Raw genomic sequence first — 21,580 nt, 5'->3', positions numbered from 1 at the left:
TTTGTGATCTCAATTTCAAGTCAAACTCGTTGCCACATAAAAGATTAAAATTTCAAATGATAGAATGGTACACTTTACTATCTTTTGATTTTCTAGTGCACAAAGACACAAATTCCAGAAGGAAATGACGACCATTAGACTCAACCTTCGAGATACAAGTAGTTTGGCCAAAGTTAGTCGACTGCATTAGCCGGGAATCGAACCCGGGCCTCCTGCGTGGCAGGCAAGAATTCTACCACTGAACCACCAATGCATAATTTATGGAAATTTCACCTTTTTTTTTCAACGAGGTCCATTTAAGGTGCCAGTATACGCTGCCTTGACAGTTTGTCTGCTATTTTTTCCACTGCCGATAGAAAGAGAGGTACTGACACATGCCTCAAGGCGTGACGGGGCCAATTGTTCAATGGTAAGAAAAGAGAAGGGTTTGCATCTTTCTCTCAAGCCTGACTTAGCTATGTCTGTTACTTTTAATGTGAACAACCAACTGCAAGACACCTAAGAGAAGGTCTGACCCATGCATTTTTATCTATAAACACAATAAGAGCTGTGATTGGTCCGCTTGATAGCATCGCATTTCTGGCAGATTCGCAGCCAGATTTCAATTGAGTTGGAGGAAGAAAAACGGACGACATCTTTCTTTTCTCCGTTGCCGTTCTTTATGTACAAGTCATTGCTCTTCAGAATCTACCAGTAACAACTCCAACACGATCCGATGACTAACTTTCGCCATTGTTTAGGAAGTAAGCAGAGGCCAGAGAATTTGTGAATAAGCTGACAGGAAACCGGAAGATACTCAACGCTAGCATAGAAACTCTAATGCTACTAGCGTTTCGGCTGTGTATTTGTAGCATGACTCAAGCACAACTATGAATGCTCGGTCCCTGCACATCTACGGCATAAACGTATATATTATATCACCTCCTCAGAAATAATATCAAATGTTAGGGTTATAGCAGCTATGGAACGCTCTGTCAGTCTATATTCTCTGTACTTAATAAACAAGCACTCCCTGGTCTGCAAGTAGCACAACTTGTAGCTGGCTCTGTCTTTCCAAGAAACGTACAACTACTCTTTGAATTTTTCAGCAGAAAATACAAGTGCACCTTAACTGAAGAGTTTCCACAGTTTCAGCTCCTTTCTTGTTGAATTAACACTGGAGCCTTGCTGTAATAAGAAGATCATATAAGACAATATGACACTTGCCCGTGTGAGAGTTGAACTCACAACCTTTAGATCATGTGACTGACCGCTGACTACTGCGCCAACGAGGCCAGTTTCCTATGATAGTGGGCAAAAACCTTGGGTAAAACAAAGAGAAATTTGAAAGACTTCATGTCCGTCACAAAACCATCATATCAAAAGTCAGAAAATGTTTGTTACATGTTTGTATTCTAGAACATTGATCTCCAGTACTTTTTTGTCCAAATAGTCCACATGTTATTAACAGAGCCATTGGGTCAGGACAAGTGTTTCTGTCCAACCTTTCAATAGTCCGGAAGAAAAGTTACCAGCTGATGACATATCCACGCTTTTAAAGTAATTTCTAAGCAATTGTAGCTAGTAGTGGAAGTATGTAGTCTATGTAAAACTCAGAATCCCTTCCTATTTAACTTTGAGTATTTTATCGCAATAACGATAGTCCTCTTGATGAACAAACAACTCACACCAGGGGCAGGGTGGGGCTTAAATGCTAGCTGGCCTGCCACAATCAACAGCCCAATACAAAAGTGATTTAGACCTGAAGGGCTAAGGCTTTTGATCCTATGAGATTCTTAGACATACCTTCATACCCATACCCTGTAAACAGAAAGCTGTGTGGTTACTTTATGTTGCTTATTGATGAACAGTTCTTACTTGCAGTTTGTGATCTCAATTTCAAGTCAAACTCGTTGCCACATAAAAGATTAAAATTTCAAATGATAGAATGGTACACTTTACTATCTTTTGATTTTCTAGTGCACAAAGACACAAATTCCAGAAGGAAATGACGACCATTAGACTCAACCTTCGAGATACAAGTAGTTTGGCCAAAGTTAGTCGACTGCATTAGCCGGGAATCGAACCCAGGCCTCCTGCGTGGCAGGCAAGAATTCTACCACTGAACCACCAATGCATACTTTATGGAAATTTCACCTTTTTTTTTCAACGAGGTCCACTTAAGGTGCCAGTATACTCTGCCTTGACAGTTTGTCTGCTATTTTTTCCACTGCCGATAGAAAGAGAGGTACTGACACATGCCTCAAGGCGTGACGGGGCCAATTGTTCAATGGTAAGAAAAGAGAAGGGTTTGCATCTTTCTCTCAAGCCTGACTTAGCTATGTCTGTTACTTTTAATGTGAACAACCAACTGCAAGACACCTAAGAGAAGGTCTGACCCATGCATTTTTATCTATAAACACAATAAGAGCTGTGATTGGTCCGCTTGATAGCATCGCATTTCTGGCAGATTCGCAGCCAGATTTCAATTGAGTTGGAGGAAGAAAAACGGACGACATCTTTCTTTTCTACGTTGCCGTTCTTTATGTACAAGTCATTGCTCTTCAGAATCTACCAGTTCCAACTCCAACACGATCCGATGACTAACTTTCGCCATTGTTTAGGAAGAGAATTTGAAAATAAGCTGACAGGAAACCGGAAGATACTCAACGCTAGCATAGAAACTCTAATGCTACTAGCGTTTCGGCTGTGTATTTGCAGCACGACTCAAGCACAACTATGAATGCTCGGTCCCTGCACATCTACGGCATAAACGTATATATTATATCACCTCCTCAGAAATAATATCAAATGAAGTATGTAGTCTATGTAAAACTCAGAATCCCTTCCTATTTAACTTTGAGTATTTTATCGCAATAACGATAGTCCTCTTGATGAACAAACAACTCACAGCAGGGGCAGGGTGGGGCTTAAATGCTAGCTGGCCTGCCACAAACAACAGCCCAATACAAAAGTGATTTAGACCTGAAGGGCTAAGGCTTTTGATCCTATGAGATTCTTAGACATACCTTCATACCCATACCCTGTAAACAGAAAGCTGTGTGGTTACTTTATGTTGCTTATTGATGAACAGTTCTTACTTGCAGTTTGTGATCTCAATTTCAAGTCAAACTCGTTGCCACATAAAAGATTAAAATTTCAAATGATAGAATGGTACACTTTACTATCTTTTCATTTTCTAGTGCACAAAGACACAAATTCCAGAAGGAAATGACGACCATTAGATTCAACCTTCGAGATAAAAGTAGTTTGGCCAGAGTTAGTCGAATGCATTAGCCGGGAATCGAACCCGGGCCTCCCGCGTGGCAGGCGAGAATTCTACCACTGAACCACCAATGCATATTTTATGGAAATTTCACCTTTTTGAATTTTTGACGAGGTCCACTTAAGGTGCCAGTATACTGTGCCTTGACAGTTTGTCTGCTATTTTTTCCACTGCCGATAGAAAGAGAGGTACTGACACATGCCTCAAGGCGTGACGGGGCCAATTGTTCAATGGTAAGAAAAGAGAAGGGTTTGCATCTTTCTCTCAAGCCTGACTTAGCTATGTCTGTTACTTTTAATGTGAACAACCAACTGCAAGACACCTAAGAGAAGGTCTGACCCATGCATTTTTATCTATAAACACAATAAGAGCTGTGATTGGTCCGCTTGATAGCATCGCATTTCTGGCAGATTCGCAGCCAGATTTCAATTGAGTTGGAGGAAGAAAAACGGACGACATCTTTCTTTTCTCCGTTGCCGTTCTTTATGTACAAGTCATTGCTCTTCAGAATCTACCAGTTCCAACTCCAACACGATCCGATGACTAACTTTCGCCATTGTTTAGGAAGAGAATTTGAAAATAAGCTGACAGGAAACCGGAAGATACTCAACGCTAGCATAGAAACTCTAATGCTACTAGCGTTTCGGCTGTGTATTTGCAGCACGACTCAAGCACAACTATGAATGCTCGGTCCCTGCACATCTACGGCATAAACGTATATATTATATCACCTCCTCAGAAATAATATCAAATGTTAGGGTTATAGCAGCTATGGAACGCTCTGTCAGTCTATATTCTCTGTACTTAATAAACAAGCACTCCCTGGTCTGCAAGTAGCACAACTTGTAGCTGGCTCTGTCTTTCACCAGAAACGTACAACTACTCTTTGAATTTTTCAGCAGGAAATACAAGTGCACCTTAAAGCACATGAGTCAATCCACTGAAGAGTTTCCACAGTTTCAAAGAGGATCCTCTTAACTTGTTGAATTAACACTGGAACCTTGCTGTAATAAGAAGATCATATAAGACAATATGACACCTGCCCCGTGTGAGGGTTGAACTCACGACCTTCAGATTATGAGACTGACGCACTGACTACTGCGCCAACGAGGCCTGTTTCCTATAATAGTGGATAAAAACCTTGGGTAAAACAAAGAGAAATTTGAAAGACGTCATGTCCGTCACAAAACCATCATATCAAAAGTCAGAAATGTTTGTTACATGTTTGTATTCTAGAACATTGATCTCCAGTACTTTTTTGTCCAAATAGTCCACATGTTATTAACAGAGCCATTGGGTCAGGACAAGTGTTCCTGTCCAACCTTTCAACAGTCCGGAAGAAAAGTTACCAGCTGATGACATATCCACGCTTTTAAAGTCATTTCTAAGCAATTGTAGCTAGTAGTGGAAGTATGTAGTCTATGTAAAACTCAGAATCCCTTCCTATTTAAGTTTGAGTATTTTATCGCAATAACGATAGTCCTCTTGATGAACAAACAACTCACACCTGGGGCAGGGTGGGGCTTAAATGCTAGCTGGCCTGCCACAATCAACAGCCCAATACAAAAGTGATTTAGACCTGAAGGGCTAAGGCTTTTGATCCTATGAGATTCTTAGACATACCTTCATACCCATACCCTGTAAACAGAAAGCTGTGTGGTTACTTTATGTTGCTTATTGATGAACAGTTCTTACTTGCAGTTTGTGATCTCAATTTCAAGTCAAACTCGTTGCCACATAAAAGATTAAAATTTCAAATGATAGAATGGTACACATTACTATCTTTTCATTTTCTAGTGCACAAAGACACAAATTCCAGAAGGAAATGACGACCATTAGACTCAACCTTCGAGATACAAGTAGTTTGGCCAAAGTTAGTCGACTGCATTAGCCGGGAATCTAACCCGGGCCTCCCGCGTGGCAGGCAAGAATTCTACCACTGAACCACCAATGCATACTTTATGGAAATGTTACTTTTTTTTTGACGAGGTCCACTTAAGTTGCCAGTATACTGTGCCTTGACAGTTTGTCTGCTATTTTTTCCACTGCCGATAGAAAGAGAGGTACTGACACATGCCTCAAGGCGTGACGGGGCCAAAGAGAAATTTGAAAGACTTCATGTCCGTCACAAAACCATCATATCAAAAGTCAGAAAATGTTTGTTACATGTTTGTATTCTAGAACATTGATCTCCAGTACTTTTTTGTCCAAATAGTCCACATGTTATTAACAGAGCCATTGGGTCAGGACAAGTGTTTCTGTCCAACCTTTCAATAGTCCGGAAGAAAAGTTACCAGCTGATGACATATCCACGCTTTTAAAGTAATTTCTAAGCAATTGTAGCTAGTAGTGGAAGTATGTAGTCTATGTAAAACTCAGAATCCCTTCCTATTTAACTTTGAGTATTTTATCGCAATAACGATAGTCCTCTTGATGAACAAACAACTCACAGCAGGGGCAGGGTGGGGCTTAAATGCTAGCTGGCCTGCCACAAACAACAGCCCAATACAAAAGTGATTTAGACCTGAAGGGCTAAGGCTTTTGATCCTATGAGATTCTTAGACATACCTTCATACCCATACCCTGTAAACAGAAAGCTGTGTGGTTACTTTATGTTGCTTATTGATGAACAGTTCTTACTTGCAGTTTGTGATCTCACTTTCAAGTCAAAATCGTTGCCACATAAAAGATTAAAATTTCAAATGATAGAATGATACACTTTACTATCTTTTCATTTTCTAGTGCACAAAGACACAAATTCCAGAAGGAAATGACGACCATTTGATTCAACCTTCGAGATAAAAGTAGTTGGGCCAGAGTTAGTCGACTGCATTAGCCGGGAATCGAACCCGGGCCTCCCGCGTGGCAGACGAGAATTCTACCACTGAATCACCAATGCATATTTTATGGAAATTTCACCTTCTTGAATTTTTGACGAGGTCCACTTAAGGTGCCAGTATACTGTGCCTTGACAGTTTGTCTGCTATTTTTTCCACTGCCGATAGAAAGAGAGGTACTGACACAAGCCTCAAGGCGTGACGGGGCCAATTGTTCAATGGTAAGAAAAGAGAAGGGTTTGCATCTTTCTCTCAAGCCTGACTTAGCTATGTCTGTTACTTTTAATGTGAACAACCAACTGCAAGACACCTAAGAGAAGGTCTGACCCATGCATTTTTATCTATAAACACAATAAGAGCTGTGATTGGTCCGCTTGATAGCATCGCATTTCTGGCAGATTCGCAGCCAGATTTCAATTGAGTTGGAGGAAGAAAAACGGACGACATCTTTCTTTTCTCCGTTGCCGTTCTTTATGTACAAGTCATTGCTCTTCAGAATCTACCAGTTCCAACTCCAACACGATCCGATGACTAACTTTCGCCATTGTTTAGGAAGAGAATTTGAAAATAAGCTGACAGGAAACCGGAAGATACTCAACGCTAGCATAGAAACTCTAATGCTACTAGCGTTTCGGCTGTATATTTGCAGCACGACTCAAGCACAACTATGAATGCTCGGTCCCTGCACATCTACGGCATAAACGTATGTATTATATCACCTCCTCAGAAATAATATCAAATGTTAGGGTTATAGCAGCTATGGAACGCTCTGTCAGTCTATATTCTCTGTATTTAATAAACAAGCACTCCCTGGTCTGCAAGTAGCACAACTTGTAGCTGGCTCTGTCTTTCACCAGAATAGTACAACTACTCTTTGAATTTTTCAGCAGGAAATACAAGTGCACCTTAAAGCACATGAGTCAATCCACTGAAGAGTTTCCACAGTTGAAGCTCTTTTCAAAGAGGATCCTCTTATCTTGTTGAATTAACACTGGAACCTTGCTGTAATAAGAAGATCATATAAGATAATATGACACCTAACCCGTGTGAGGGTTGAACTCACGACCTTCAGATTATGAGACTGACGCGCTGCCTACTGCGCCAACGAGGCCTGTTTCCTACAAAAATGGGCAAAAACCTTGGGTAAAACAAAGAGAAATTTGAAAGACTTCATGTCCGTCACAAAACCATCATATCAAAAGTCAGAAAATGTTTGTTACATGTTTGTATTCTAGAACATTGATCTCCAGTACTTTTTTGTCCAAATAGTCCACATGTTATTAACAGAGCCATTGGGTCAGGACAAGTGTTTCTGTCCAACCTTTCAATAGTCCGGAAGAAAAGTTACCAGCTGATGACATATCCACGCTTTTAAAGTAATTTCTAAGCAATTGTAGCTAGTAGTGGAAGTATGTAGTCTATGTAAAACTCAGAATCCCTTCCTATTTAACTTTGAGTATTTTATCGCAATAACGATAGTCCTCTTGATGAACAAACAACTCACAGCAGGGGCAGGGTGGGGCTTAAATGCTAGCTGGCCTGCCACAAACAACAGCCCAATACAAAAGTGATTTAGACCTGAAGGGCTAAGGCTTTTGATCCTATGATATTCTTAGACATACCTTCATACCCATACCCTGTAAACAGAAAGCTGTGTGGTTACTTTATGTTGCTTATTGATGAACAGTTCTTACTTGCAGTTTGTGATCTCACTTTCAAGTCAAAATCGTTGCCACATAAAAGATTAAAATTTCAAATGATAGAATGATACACTTTACTATCTTTTCATTTTCTAGTGCACAAAGACACAAATTCCAGAAGGAAATGACGACCATTTGATTCAACCTTCGAGATAAAAGTAGTTGGGCCAGAGTTAGTCGACTGCATTAGCCGGGAATCGAACCCGGGCCTCCCACGTGGCAGACGAGAATTCTACCACTGAACCACCAATGCATATTTTATGGAAATTTCACCTTCTTGAATTTTTGACGAGGTCCACTTAAGGTGCCAGTATACTGTGCCTTGACAGTTTGTCTGCTATTTTTTCCACTGCCGATAGAAAGAGAGGTACTGACACAAGCCTCAAGGCGTGACGGGGCCAATTGTTCAATGGTAAGAAAAGAGAAGGGTTTGCATCTTTCTCTCAAGCCTGACTTAGCTATGTCTGTTACTTTTAATGTGAACAACCAACTGCAAGACACCTAAGAGAAGGTCTGACCCATGCATTTTTATCTATAAACACAATAAGAGCTGTGATTGGTCCGCTTGATAGCATCGCATTTCTGGCAGATTCGCAGCCAGATTTCAATTGAGTTGGAGGAAGAAAAACGGACGACATCTTTCTTTTCTCCGTTGCCGTTCTTTATGTACAAGTCATTGCTCTTCAGAATCTACCAGTTCCAACTCCAACACGATCCGATGACTAACTTTCGCCATTGTTTAGGAAGAGAATTTGAAAATAAGCTGACAGGAAACCGGAAGATACTCAACGCTAGCATAGAAACTCTAATGCTACTAGTGTTTCGGCTGTGTATTTGCAGCACGACTCAAGCACAACTATGAATGCTCGGTCCCTGCACATCTACGGCATAAACGTATATATTATATCACCTCCTCAGAAATAATATCAAATGTTAGGGTTATAGCAGCTATGGAACGCTCTGTCAGTCTATATTCTCTGTACTTAATAAACAAGCACTCCCTGGTCTGCAGGTAGCACAACTTGTAGCTGGCTGTGTCTTTCACCAGAAAGGTACAACTACTCTTTGAATTTTTCAGCAGGAAATACAAGTGCACCTTAAAGCACATGAGTCAATCCACTGAAGAGTTTCCACAGTTGAAGCTCTTTTCAAAGAGGATCCTCTTATCTTGTTGAATTAACACTGGAACCTTGCTGTAATAAGAAGATCATATAAGACAATGTGACACCTGCCCCGTGTGAGGGTTGAACTCACGACCTTCAGATTATGAGACTGAAGCGCTGCCTACTGCGCCAACGAGGCCTGTTTCTTGCAAAAATGGGCAAAAACCTTGGGTAAAACAAAGAGAAATTTGAAAGACTTCATGTCCGTCACAAAACCATCATATCAAAAGTCAGAAAATGTTTGTTACATGTTTGTATTCTAGAACATTGATCTCCAGTACTTTTTTGTCCAAATAGTCCACATGTTATTAACAGAGCCATTGGGTCAGGACAAGTGTTTCTGTCCAACCTTTCAATAGTCCGGAAGAAAAGTTACCAGCTGATGACATATCCACGCTTTTAAAGTAATTTCTAAGCAATTGTAGCTAGTAGTGGAAGTATGTAGTCTATGTAAAACTCAGAATCCCTTCCTATTTAACTTTGAGTATTTTATCGCAATAACGATAGTCCTCTTGATGAACAAACAACTCACACCAGGGGCAGGGTGGGGCTTAAATGCTAGCTGGCCTGCCACAATCAACAGCCCAATACAAAAGTGATTTAGACCTGAAGGGCTAAGGCTTTTGATCCTATGAGATTCTTAGACATACCTTCATACCCATACCCTGTAAACAGAAAGCTGTGTGGTTACTTTATGTTGCTTATTGATGAACAGTTCTTACTTGCAGTTTGTGATCTCAATTTCAAGTCAAACTCGTTGCCACATAAAAGATTACAATTTCAAATGATAGAATGGTACACATTACTATCTTTTCATTTTCTAGTGCACAAAGACACAAATTCCAGAAGGAAATGACGACCATTAGACTCAACCTTCGAGATACAAGTAGTTTGGCCAAAGTTAGTCGACTGCATTAGCCGGGAATCGAACCCGGGCCTCCCGCGTGGCAGGCAAGAATTCTACCACTGAACCACCAATGCATACTTTATGGAAATGTTACTTTTTTTTTGACGAGGTCCACTTAAGTTGCCAGTATACTGTGCCTTGACAGTTTGTCTGCTATTTTTTGCACTGCCGATAGAAAGAGAGGTACTGACACATGCCTCAAGGCGTGACGGGGCCAATTGTTCAATGGTAAGAAAAGAGAAGGGTTTGTATCTTTCTCTCAAGCCTGACTTAGCTATGTCTGTTACTTTTAATGTGAACAACCAACTGCAAGACACCTAAGAGAAGGTCTGACCCATGCATTTTTAACTATAATCACCATAAGAGCTGTGATTGGTCCGCTTGATAGCATTGCATTTCCGGCAGATTCACAGCCAGATTTGAATTGAGTTGAAGGAACAAAAACGGACTACATCGTTCTTTTCTTCGTTGCCGTTCTTTATGTACAAGTCATTGCTCTTCAGAATCTACCAGTTCCAACTCCAACACGATCCGCTGACTAACTTTTGTCAGTGTTTAGGAAGTAAGCAGAGGCCAGATAATTTGTAAATAAGCTGACAGGAAACCGGAAGATACGCAACGCTAGCATAGAAACTCTAATGCTACTAGCGTTTCGGCTGTGTATTTGCAGCACGACTCAAGGACAACTATGAATGCTCGGTCCCTGCACATCTACGGCATAAACGTATATATTATATCACCTCCTCGGAAATAATATCAAATGTTAGGGTTATAGCAGCCATGGAACGCTCTGTCAGTCTATATTCTCTGTACTTAATAAACAAGCACTCCCTGGTCTGCAAGTAGCACAACTTGTAGCTGGCTCTGTGTTTCACCAGAAACGTACAAGTACTCTTTGAATTTTTCAGCAGGAAATACAAGTGCACCTTAAAGCACATGAGTCAATCCACTGAAGAGTTTCCACAGTTTCAAAGAGGATCCTCTTAACTTGTTGAATTAACACTGGAACCCGCTGTAATAAGAAGATCATATAAGACAATATGACAATTGCCCGGTGTGAGAGTTGAACTCATGACCTTCAGATTATGAAACTGACGCACTGACTACTGCGCCAACGAGGCCTGTTTCCTATAATAGTGGGTAAAAACCTTGGGTAAAACAAAGAGAAATTTGAAAGACGTCATGTCCTTCACAAAACCATCATATCAAAAGTCAGAAAATGTTTGTTACATGTTTGTATTCTAGAACATTGATCTCCAGTACTTTTTTGTCCAAATAGTCCACATGTTATTAACAGAGCCATTGGGTCAGGACAAGTGTTCCTGTCCAACCTTTCAACAGTCCGGAAGAAAAGTTACCAGCTGATGACATATCCACGCTTTTAAAGTCATTTCTAAGCAATTGTAGCTAGTAGTGGAAGTATGTAGTCTATGTAAAACTCAGAATCCCTTCCTATTTAAGTTTGAGTATTTTATCGCAATAACGATAGTCCTCTTGATGAACAAACAACTCACACCTGGGGCAGGGTGGGGCTTAAATGCTAGCTGGCCTGCCACAAACAACAGCCCAATACAAAAGTGATTTAGACCTGAAGGGCTAAGGCTTTTGATCCTATGAGATTCTTAGACATACCTTCATACCCATACCCTGTAAACAGAAAGCTGTGTGGTTACTTTATGTTGCTTATTGATGAACAGTTCTTACTTGCAGTTTGTGATCTCAATTTCAAGTCAAACTCGTTGCCACATAAAAGATTAAAATTTCAAATGATAGAATGGTACACTTTACTATCTTTTCATTTTCTAGTGCACAAAGACACAAATTCCAGAAGGAAATGACAACCATTAGACTCAACCTTCGAGATACAAGTAGTTTGGCCAAAGTTAGTCGACTGCATTAGCCGGGAATTGAACCCGGGCCTCCCGCGTGGCAGGCGAGAATTCTACCACTGAACCACCAATGCATATTTTATGGAAATTTCACCTTTTTTTTTCGACGAGGTCCACTTGAGGTGCCAGTATACTGTGCCTTGACAGTTTGTCTGCTATTTTTTCCACTGCCGATAGAAAGAGAGGTACTGACACATGCCTCAAGGCGTGACGGGGCCAAAGATAAATTTGAAAGACTTCATGTCCGTCACAAAACCATCATATCAAAAGTCAGAAAATGTTTGTTACATGTTTGTATTCTAGAACATTGATCTCCAGTACTTTTTTGTCCAAATAGTCCACATGTTATTAACAGAGCCATTGGGTCAGGACAAGTGTTTCTGTCCAACCTTTCAATAGTCCGGAAGAAAAGTTACCAGCTGATGACATATCCATGCTTTTAAAGTAATTTCTAAGCAATTGTAGCTAGTAGTGGAAGTATGTAGTCTATGTAAAACTCAGAATCCCTTCCTATTTAACTTTGAGTATTTTATCGCAATAACGATGGTCCTCTTGATGAACAAACAACTCACACCAGGGGCAGGGTGGGGCTTAAATGCTAGCTGGCCTGCCACAATCAACAGCCCAATACAAAAGTGATTTAGACCTGAAGGGCTAAGGCTTTTGATCCTATGAGATTCTTAGACATACCTTCATACCCATACCCTGTAAACAGAAAGCTGTGTGGTTACTTTATGTTGCTTATTGATGAACAGTTCTTACTTGCAGTTTGTGATCTCAATTTCAAGTCAAACTCGTTGCCACATAAAAGATTAAAATTTCAAATGATAGAATGGTACACATTACTATCTTTTCATTTTCTAGTGCACAAAGACACAAATTCCAGAAGGAAATGACGACCATTAGACTCAACCTTCGAGATACAAGTAGTTAGGCCAAAGTTAGTCGACTGCATTAGCCGGGAATCGAACCCGGGCCTCCCGCGTGGCAGGGAAGAATTCTACCACTGAACCACCAATGCATACTTTATGGAAATGTTACTTTTTTTTTGACGAGGTCCACTTAAGTTGCCAGTATACTGTGCCTTGACAGTTTGTCTGCTATTTTTTCCACTGCCGATAGAAAGAGAGGTACTGACACATGCCTCAAGGCGTGACGGGGCCAAAGAGAAATTTGAAAGACTTCATGTCCGTCACAAAACCATCATATCAAAAGTCAGAAAATGTTTGTTACATGTTTGTATTCTAGAACATTGATCTCCAGTACTTTTTTGTCCAAATAGTCCACATGTTATTAACAGAGCCATTGGGTCAGGACAAGTGTTTCTGTCCAACCTTTCAATAGTCCGGAAGAAAAGTTACCAGCTGATGACATATCCACGCTTTTAAAGTAATTTCTAAGCAATTGTAGCTAGTAGTGGAAGTATGTAGTCTATGTAAAACTCAGAATCCCTTCCTATTTAACTTTGAGTATTTTATCGCAATAACGATAGTCCTCTTGATGAACAAACAACTCACACCAGGGGCAGGGTGGGGCTTAAATGCTAGCTGGCCTGCCACAATCAACAGCCCAATACAAAAGTGATTTAGACCTGAAGGGCTAAGGCTTTTGATCCTATGAGATTCTTAGACATACCTTCATACCCATACCCTGTAAACAGAAAGCTGTGTGGTTACTTTATGTTGCTTATTGATGAACAGTTCTTACTTGCAGTTTGTGATCTCAATTTCAAGTCAAACTCGTTGCCACATAAAAGATTAAAATTTCAAATGATAGAATGGTACACATTACTATCTTTTCATTTTCTAGTGCACAAAGACACAAATTCCAGAAGGAAATGACAACCATTAGACTCAACCTTCGAGATACAAGTAGTTTGGCCAAAGTTAGTCGACTGCATTAGCCGGGAATCGAACCCGGGCCTCCCGCGTGGCAGGCAAGAATTCTACCACTGAACCACCAATGCATACTTTATGGAAATGTTACTTTTTTTTTGACGAGGTCCACTTAAGTTGCCAGTATACTGTGCCTTGACAGTTTGTCTGCTATTTTTTGCACTGCCGATAGAAAGAGAGGTACTGACACATGCCTCAAGGCGTGACGGGGCCAATTGTTCAATGGTAAGAAAAGAGAAGGGTTTGTATCTTTCTCTCAAGCCTGACTTAGCTATGTCTGTTACTTTTAATGTGAACAACCAACTGCAAGACACCTAAGAGAAGGTCTGACCCATGCATTTTTAACTATAATCACCATAAGAGCTGTGATTGGTCCGCTTGATAGCATTGCATTTCCGGCAGATTCACAGCCAGATTTGAATTGAGTTGAAGGAACAAAAACGGACTACATCGTTCTTTTCTTCGTTGCCGTTCTTTATGTACAAGTCATTGCTCTTCAGAATCTACCAGTTCCAACTCCAACACGATCCGCTGACTAACTTTTGTCATTGTTTAGGAAGTAAGCAGAGGCCAGATAATTTGTAAATAAGCTGACAGGAAACCGGAAGATACGCAACGCTAGCATAGAAACTCTAATGCTACTAGCGTTTCGGCTGTGTATTTGCAGCACGACTCAAGGACAACTATGAATGCTCGGTCCCTGCACATCTACGGCATAAACGTATATATTATATCACCTCCTCGGAAATAATATCAAATGTTAGGGTTATAGCAGCCATGGAACGCTCTGTCAGTCTATATTCTCTGTACTTAATAAACAAGCACTTCCTGGTCTGCAAGTAGCACAACTTGTAGCTGGCTCTGTGTTTCACCAGAAACGTACAAGTACTCTTTGAATTTTTCAGCAGGAAATACAAGTGCACCTTAAAGCACATGAGTCAATCCACTGAAGAGTTTCCACAGTTTCAAAGAGGATCCTCTTAACTTGTTGAATTAACACTGGAACCTTGCTGTAATAAGAAGATCATATAAGACAATATGACAATTGCCCGGTGTGAGAGTTGAACTCATGACCTTCAGATTATGAGACTGACGCACTGACTACTGCGCCAACGAGGCCTGTTTCCTATAATAGTGGGTAAAAACCTTGGGTAAAACAAAGAGAAATTTGAAAGACGTCATGTCCTTCACAAAACCATCATATCAAAAGTCAGAAAATGTTTGTTACATGTTTGTATTCTAGAACATTGATCTCCAGTACTTTTTTGTCCAAATAGTCCACATGTTATTAACAGAGCCATTGGGTCAGGACAAGTGTTCCTGTCCAACCTTTCAACAGTCCGGAAGAAAAGTTACCAGCTGATGACATATCCACGCTTTTAAAGTCATTTCTAAGCAATTGTAGCTAGTAGTGGAAGTATGTAGTCTATGTAAAACTCAGAATCCCTTCCTATTTAAGTTTGAGTATTTTATCGCAATAACGATAGTCCTCTTGATGAACAAACAACTCACACCTGGGGCAGGGTGGGGCTTAAATGCTAGCTGGCCTGCCACAAACAACAGCCCAATACAAAAGTGATTTAGACCTGAAGGGCTAAGGCTTTTGATCCTATGAGATTCTTAGACATACCTTCATACCCATACCCTGTAAACAGAAAGCTGTGTGGTTACTTTATGTTGCTTATTGATGAACAGTTCTTACTTGCAGTTTGTGATCTCAATTTCAAGTCAAACTCGTTGCCACATAAAAGATTAAAATTTCAAATGATAGAATGGTACACTTTACTATCTTTTCATTTTCTAGTGCACAAAGACACAAATTCCAGAAGGAAATGACAACCATTAGACTCAACCTTCGAGATACAAGTAGTTTGGCCAAAGTTAGTCGACTGCATTAGCCCGGAATTGAACCCGGGCCTCCCGCGTGGCAGGCGAGAATTCTACCACTGAACCACCAATGCATATTTTATGGAAATTTCACCTTTTTTTTTCGACGAGGTCCACTTGAGGTGCCAGTATACTGTGCCTTGACAGTTTGTCTGCTATTTTTTCCACTGCCGATAGAAAGAGAGGTACTGACACATGCCTCAAGGCGTGACGGGGCCAAAGAGAAATTTGAAAGACTTCATGTCCGTCACAAAACCATCATATCAAAAGTCAGAAAATGTTTGTTACATGTTTGTATTCTAGAACATTGATCTCCAGTACTTTTTTGTCCAAATAGTCCACATGTTATTAACAGAGCCATTGGGTCAGGACAAGTGTTTCTGTCCAACCTTTCAATAGTCCGGAAGAAAAGTTACCAGCTGATGACATATCCACGCTTTTAAAGTAATTTCTAAGCAATTGTAGCTAGTAGTGGAAGTATGTAGTCTATGTAAAACTCAGAATCCCTTCCTATTTAACTTTGAGTATTTTATCGCAATAACGATAGTCCTCTTGATGAACAAACAACTCACACCAGGGGCAGGGTGGGGCTTAAATGCTAGCTGGCCTGCCACAATCAACAGCCCAATACAAAAGTGATTTAGACCTGAAGGGCTAAGGCTTTTGATCCTATGAGATTCTTAGACATACCTTCATACCCATACCCTGTAAACAGAAAGCTGTGTGGTTACTTTATGTTGCTTATTGATGAACAGTTCTTACTTGCAGTTTGTGATCTCAATTTCAAGTCAAACTCGTTGCCACATAAAAGATTAAAATTTCAAATGATAGAATGGTACACATTACTATCTTTTCATTTTCTAGTGCACAAAGACACAAATTCCAGAAGGAAATGACGACCATTAGACTCAACCTTCGAGATACAAGTAGTTAGGCCAAAGTTAGTCGACTGCATTAGCCGGGAATCGAACCCGGGCCTCCCGCGTGGCAGGGAAGAATTCTACCACTGAACCACCAATGCATACTTTGTGGAAATGTTACTTTTTTTTTGACGAGGTCCACTTAAGTTGCCAGTATACTGTGCCTTGACAGTTTGTCTGCTATTTTTTCCACTGCCGATAGAAAGAGAGGTACTGACACATGCCTCAAGGCGTGACGGGGCCAAAGAGAAATTTGAAAGACTTCATGTCCGTCACAAAACCATCATATCAAAAGTCAGAAAATGTTTGTTACATGTTTGTATTCTAGAACATTGATCTCCAGTACTTTTTTGTCCAAATAGTCCACATGTTATTAACAGAGCCATTGGGTCAGGACAAGTGTTTCTGTCCAACCTTTCAATAGTCCGGAAGAAAAGTTACCAGCTGATGACATATCCACGCTTTTAAAGTAATTTCTAAGCAATTGTAGCTAGTAGTGGAAGTATGTAGTCTATGTAAAACTCAGAATCCCTTCCTATTTAACTTTGAGTATTTTATCGCAATAACGATAGTCCTCTTGATGAACAAACAACTCACACCAGGGGCAGGGTGGGGCTTAAATGCTAGCTGGCCTGCCACAATCAACAGCCCAATACAAAAGTGATTTAGACCTGAAGGGCTAAGGCTTTTGATCCTATGAGATTCTTACACATACCTTCATACCCATACCCTGTAAACAGAAAGCTGTGTGGTTACTTTATGTTGCTTATTGATGAACAGTTCTTACTTGCAGTTTGTGATCTCAATTTCAAGTCAAACTCGTTGCCACATAAAAGATTAAAATTTCAAATGATAGAATGGTACACATTACTATCTTTTCATTTTCTAGTGCACAAAGACACAAATTCCAGAAGGAAATGACGACCATTAGACTCAACCTTCGAGATACAAGTAGTTTGGCCAAAGTTAGTCGACTGCATTAGCCGGGAATCGAACCCGGGCCTCCCGCGTGGCAGGCAAGAATTCTACCACTGAACAACCAATGCATACTTTATGGAAATGTTACTTTTTTTTTGACGAGGTCCACTTAAGTTGCCAGTATACTGTGCCTTGACAGTTTGTCTGCTATTTTTTCCACTGCCGATAGAAAGAGAGGTACTGACACATGCCTCAAGGCGTGACGGGGCCAATTGTTCAATGGTAAGAAAAGAGAAGGGTTTGTATCTTTCTCTCAAGCCTGACTTAGCTATGTCTGTTACTTTTAATGTGAACAACCAACTGCAAGACACCTAAGAGAAGGTCTGACCCATGCATTTTTAACTATAATCACCATAAGAGCTGTGATTGGTCCGCTTGATAGCATTGCATTTCCGGCAGATTCACAGCCAGATTTGAATTGAGTTGAAGGAACAAAAACGGACTACATCGTTCTTTTCTTCGTTGCCGTTCTTTATGTACAAGTCATTGCTCTTCAGAATCTACCAGTTCCAACTCCAACACGATCCGCTGACTAACTTTTGTCATTGTTTAGGAAGTAAGCAGAGGCCAGATAATTTGTAAATAAGCTGACAGGAAACCGGAAGATACGCAACGCTAGCATAGAAACTCTAATGCTACTAGCGTTTCGGCTGTGTATTTGCAGCACGACTCAAGGACAACTATGAATGCTCGGTCCCTGCACATCTACGGCATAAACGTATATATTATATCACCTCCTCGGAAATAATATCAAATGTTAGGGTTATAGCAGCCATGGAACGCTCTGTCAGTCTATATTCTCTGTACTTAATAAACAAGCACTCCCTGGTCTGCAAGTAGCACAACTTGTAGCTGGCTCTGTGTTTCACCAGAAACGTACAAGTACTCTTTGAATTTTTCAGCAGGAAATACAAGTGCACCTTAAAGCACATGAGTCAATCCACTGAAGAGTTTCCACAGTTTCAAAGAGGATCCTCTTAACTTGTTGAATTAACACTGGAACCTTGCTGTAATAAGAAGATCATATAAGACAATATGACAATTGCCCGGTGTGAGAGTTGAACTCATGACCTTCAGATTATGAGACTGACGCACTGACTACTGCGCCAACGAGGCCAGTTTCCTATAATAGTGGGTAAAAACCTTGGGTAAAACAAAGAGAAATTTGAAAGACGTCATGTCCTTCACAAAACCATCATATCAAAAGTCAGAAAATGTTTGTTACATGTTTGTATTCTAGAACATTGATCTCCAGTACTTTTTTGTCCAAATAGTCCACATGTTATTAACAGAGCCATTGGGTCAGGACAAGTGTTCCTGTCCAACCTTTCAACAGTCCGGAAGAAAAGTTACCAGCTGATGACATATCCACGCTTTTAAAGTAATTTCTAAGCAATTGTAGCTAGTAGTGGAAGTATGTAGTCTATGTAAAACTCAGAATCCCTTCCTATTTAAGTTTGAGTATTTTATCGCAATAACGATAGTCCTCTTGATGAACAAACAACTCACACCTGGGGCAGGGTGGGGCTTAAATGCTAGCTGGCCTGCCACAAACAACAGCCCAATACAAAAGTGATTTAGACCTGAAGGGCTAAGGCTTTTGATCCTATGAGATTCTTAGACATACCTTCATACCCATACCCTGTAAACAGAAAGCTGTGTGGTTACTTAATGTTGCTTATTGATGAACAGTTCTTACTTGCAGTTTGTGATCTCAATTTCAAGTCAAACTCGTTGCCACATAAAAGATTAAAATTTCAAATGATAGAATGGTACACTTTACTATCTTTTCATTTTCTAGTGCACAAAGACACAAATTCCAGAAGGAAATGACGACCATTAGACTCAACCTTCGAGATACAAGTAGTTTGGCCAAAGTTAGTCGACTGCATTAGCCGGGAATTGAACCCGGGCCTCCCGCGTGGCAGGCGAGAATTCTACCACTGAACCACCAATGCATATTTTATGGAAATTTCACCTTTTTTTTTCGACGAGGTCCACTTGAGGTGCCAGTATACTGTGCCTTGACAGTTTGTCTGCTATTTTTTCCACTGCCGATAGAAAGAGAGGTACTGACACATGCCTCAAGGCGTGACGGGGCCAATTGTTCAATGGTAAGAAAAGAGAAGGGTTTGCATCTTTCTCTCAAGCCTGACTTAGCTATGTCTGTTACTTTTAATGTGAACAACCAACTGCAAGACACCTAAGAGAAGGTCTGACCCATGCATTTTTATCTATAAACACAATAAGAGCTGTGATTGGTCCGCTTGATAGCATCGCATTTCTGGCAGATTCGCAGCCAGATTTCAATTGAGTTGGAGGAAGAAAAACGGACGACATCTTTCTTTTCTCCGTTGCCGTTCTTTATGTACAAGTCATTGCTCTTCAGAATCTACCAGTTCCAACTCCAACACGATCCGATGACTAACTTTCGCCATTGTTTAGGAAGTAAGCAGAGGCCAGAGAATTTGTGAATAAGCTGACAGGAAACCGGAAGATACTCAACGCTAGCATAGAAACTCTAATGCTACTAGCGTTTCGGCTGTGTATTTGTAGCACGACTCAAGCACAACTATGAATGCTCGGTCCCTGCACATCTACGGCATAAACGTATATATTATATCACCTCCTCAGAAATAATATCAAATGTTAGGGTTATAGCAGCTATGGAACGCTCTGTCAGACTATATTCTCTGTACTTAATAAACAAGCACTCCCTGGTCTGCAAGTAGCACAACTTGTAGCTGGCTCTGTCTTTCACCAGAAACGTACAACTACTCTTTGAATTTTTCAGCAGAAAATACAAGTGCACCTTAACTGAAGAGTTTCCACAGTTTCAGCTCCTTTCTTGTTGAATTAACACTGGAACCTTGCTGTAATAAGAAGATCATATAAGACAATATGACACTTGCCCGTGTGAGAGTTGAACTCACAACCTTTAGATCATGTGACTGACCGCTGACTACTGCGCCAACGAGGCCAGTTTCCTATGATAGTGGGCAAAAACCTTGGGTAAAACAAAGAGAAATTTGAAAGACTTCATGTCCGTCACAAAACCATCATATCAAAAGTCAGAAAATGTTTGTTACATGTTTGTATTCTAGAACATTGATCTCCAGTACTTTTTTGTCCAAATAGTCCACATGTTATTAACAGAGCCATTGGGTCAGGACAAGTGTTTCTGTCCAACCTTTCAATAGTCCGGAAGAAAAGTTACCAGCTGATGACATATCCACGCTTTTAAAGTAATTTCTAAGCAATTGTAGCTAGTAGTGGAAGTATGTAGTCTATGTAAAACTCAGAATCCCTTCCTATTTAACTTTGAGTATTTTATCGCAATAACGATAGTCCTCTTGATGAACAAACAACTCACACCAGGGGCAGGGTGGGGCTTAAATGCTAGCTGGCCTGCCACAATCAACAGCCCAATACAAAAGTGATTTAGACCTGAAGGGCTAAGGCTTTTGATCCTATGAGATTCTTAGACATACCTTCATACCCATACCCTGTAAACAGAAAGCTGTGTGGTTACTTTATGTTGCTTATTGATGAACAGTTCTTACTTGCAGTTTGTGATCTCAATTTCAAGTCAAACTCGTTGCCACATAAAAGATTAAAATTTCAAATGATAGAATGGTACACTTTACTATCTTTTCATTTTCTAGTGCACAAAGACACAAATTCCAGAAGGAAATGACGACCATTAGACTCAACCTTCGAGATACAAGTAGTTTGGCCAAGTTAGTCGACTGCATTAGCCGGGAATCGAACCCGGGCCTCCCGCGTGGCAGGCAAGAATTCTACCACTGAACCACCAATGCATACTTTATGGAAATTTCACCTTTTTTTTTCAACGAGGTCCACTTAAGGTGCCAGTATACTCTGCCTTGACAATTTGTCTGCTATTTTTTCCACTGCCGATAGAAAGAGAGGTACTGACACATGCCTCAAGGCGTGACGGGGCCAATTGTTCAATGGTAAGAAAAGAGAAGGGTTTGCATCTTTCTCTCAAGCCTGACTTAGCTATGTCTGTTACTTTTAATGTGAACAACCAACTGCAAGACACCTAAGAGAAGGTCTGACCCATGCATTTTTATCTATAAACACAATAAGAGCTGTGATTGGTCCGCTTGATAGCA

General features: G+C 40.5%; 13 non-coding genes across 13 annotated transcripts; all 13 read right to left on the bottom strand.

Moving 5' to 3' along the window:
- Positions 1-182: 182 nt before the first annotated feature.
- trnag-gcc (transfer RNA glycine (anticodon GCC)) lies at positions 183-253 on the bottom strand. The gene has a single exon. It is a non-coding gene; the product is annotated as a tRNA-Gly (tRNA).
- Positions 254-2,045: 1,792 nt separating this feature from the next.
- trnag-gcc (transfer RNA glycine (anticodon GCC)) lies at positions 2,046-2,116 on the bottom strand. The gene has a single exon. It is a non-coding gene; the product is annotated as a tRNA-Gly (tRNA).
- Positions 2,117-3,268: 1,152 nt separating this feature from the next.
- On the bottom strand, positions 3,269-3,339 carry trnag-gcc (transfer RNA glycine (anticodon GCC)). Its single transcript has one exon. It is a non-coding gene; the product is annotated as a tRNA-Gly (tRNA).
- Positions 3,340-4,305: 966 nt separating this feature from the next.
- On the bottom strand, positions 4,306-4,378 carry trnam-cau (transfer RNA methionine (anticodon CAU)). Its single transcript has one exon. It is a non-coding gene; the product is annotated as a tRNA-Met (tRNA).
- Positions 4,379-6,093: 1,715 nt separating this feature from the next.
- trnag-gcc (transfer RNA glycine (anticodon GCC)) lies at positions 6,094-6,164 on the bottom strand. The gene has a single exon. It is a non-coding gene; the product is annotated as a tRNA-Gly (tRNA).
- Positions 6,165-7,140: 976 nt separating this feature from the next.
- trnam-cau (transfer RNA methionine (anticodon CAU)) lies at positions 7,141-7,214 on the bottom strand. Its single transcript has one exon. It is a non-coding gene; the product is annotated as a tRNA-Met (tRNA).
- Positions 7,215-7,984: 770 nt separating this feature from the next.
- trnag-gcc (transfer RNA glycine (anticodon GCC)) lies at positions 7,985-8,055 on the bottom strand. Its single transcript has one exon. It is a non-coding gene; the product is annotated as a tRNA-Gly (tRNA).
- Positions 8,056-9,031: 976 nt separating this feature from the next.
- On the bottom strand, positions 9,032-9,104 carry trnam-cau (transfer RNA methionine (anticodon CAU)). Its single transcript has one exon. It is a non-coding gene; the product is annotated as a tRNA-Met (tRNA).
- A 771-nt stretch (positions 9,105-9,875) lies between these two features.
- Positions 9,876-9,946, bottom strand: trnag-gcc (transfer RNA glycine (anticodon GCC)). Its single transcript has one exon. It is a non-coding gene; the product is annotated as a tRNA-Gly (tRNA).
- A 1,818-nt stretch (positions 9,947-11,764) lies between these two features.
- On the bottom strand, positions 11,765-11,835 carry trnag-gcc (transfer RNA glycine (anticodon GCC)). The gene has a single exon. It is a non-coding gene; the product is annotated as a tRNA-Gly (tRNA).
- Positions 11,836-13,656: 1,821 nt separating this feature from the next.
- On the bottom strand, positions 13,657-13,727 carry trnag-gcc (transfer RNA glycine (anticodon GCC)). The gene has a single exon. It is a non-coding gene; the product is annotated as a tRNA-Gly (tRNA).
- A 5,601-nt stretch (positions 13,728-19,328) lies between these two features.
- On the bottom strand, positions 19,329-19,399 carry trnag-gcc (transfer RNA glycine (anticodon GCC)). Its single transcript has one exon. It is a non-coding gene; the product is annotated as a tRNA-Gly (tRNA).
- Positions 19,400-21,191: 1,792 nt separating this feature from the next.
- Positions 21,192-21,262, bottom strand: trnag-gcc (transfer RNA glycine (anticodon GCC)). The gene has a single exon. It is a non-coding gene; the product is annotated as a tRNA-Gly (tRNA).
- Positions 21,263-21,580: the final 318 nt, after the last annotated feature.

Source organism: Platichthys flesus, chromosome 16, assembly GCF_949316205.1.
Source record: "Platichthys flesus chromosome 16, fPlaFle2.1, whole genome shotgun sequence".
NCBI classification, from domain to species: Eukaryota; Metazoa; Chordata; class Actinopteri; order Pleuronectiformes; family Pleuronectidae; genus Platichthys; species Platichthys flesus.
Note: the sequence above shows the minus strand (reverse complement) of the source record. Positions and strands in the feature narration are given on the sequence as shown.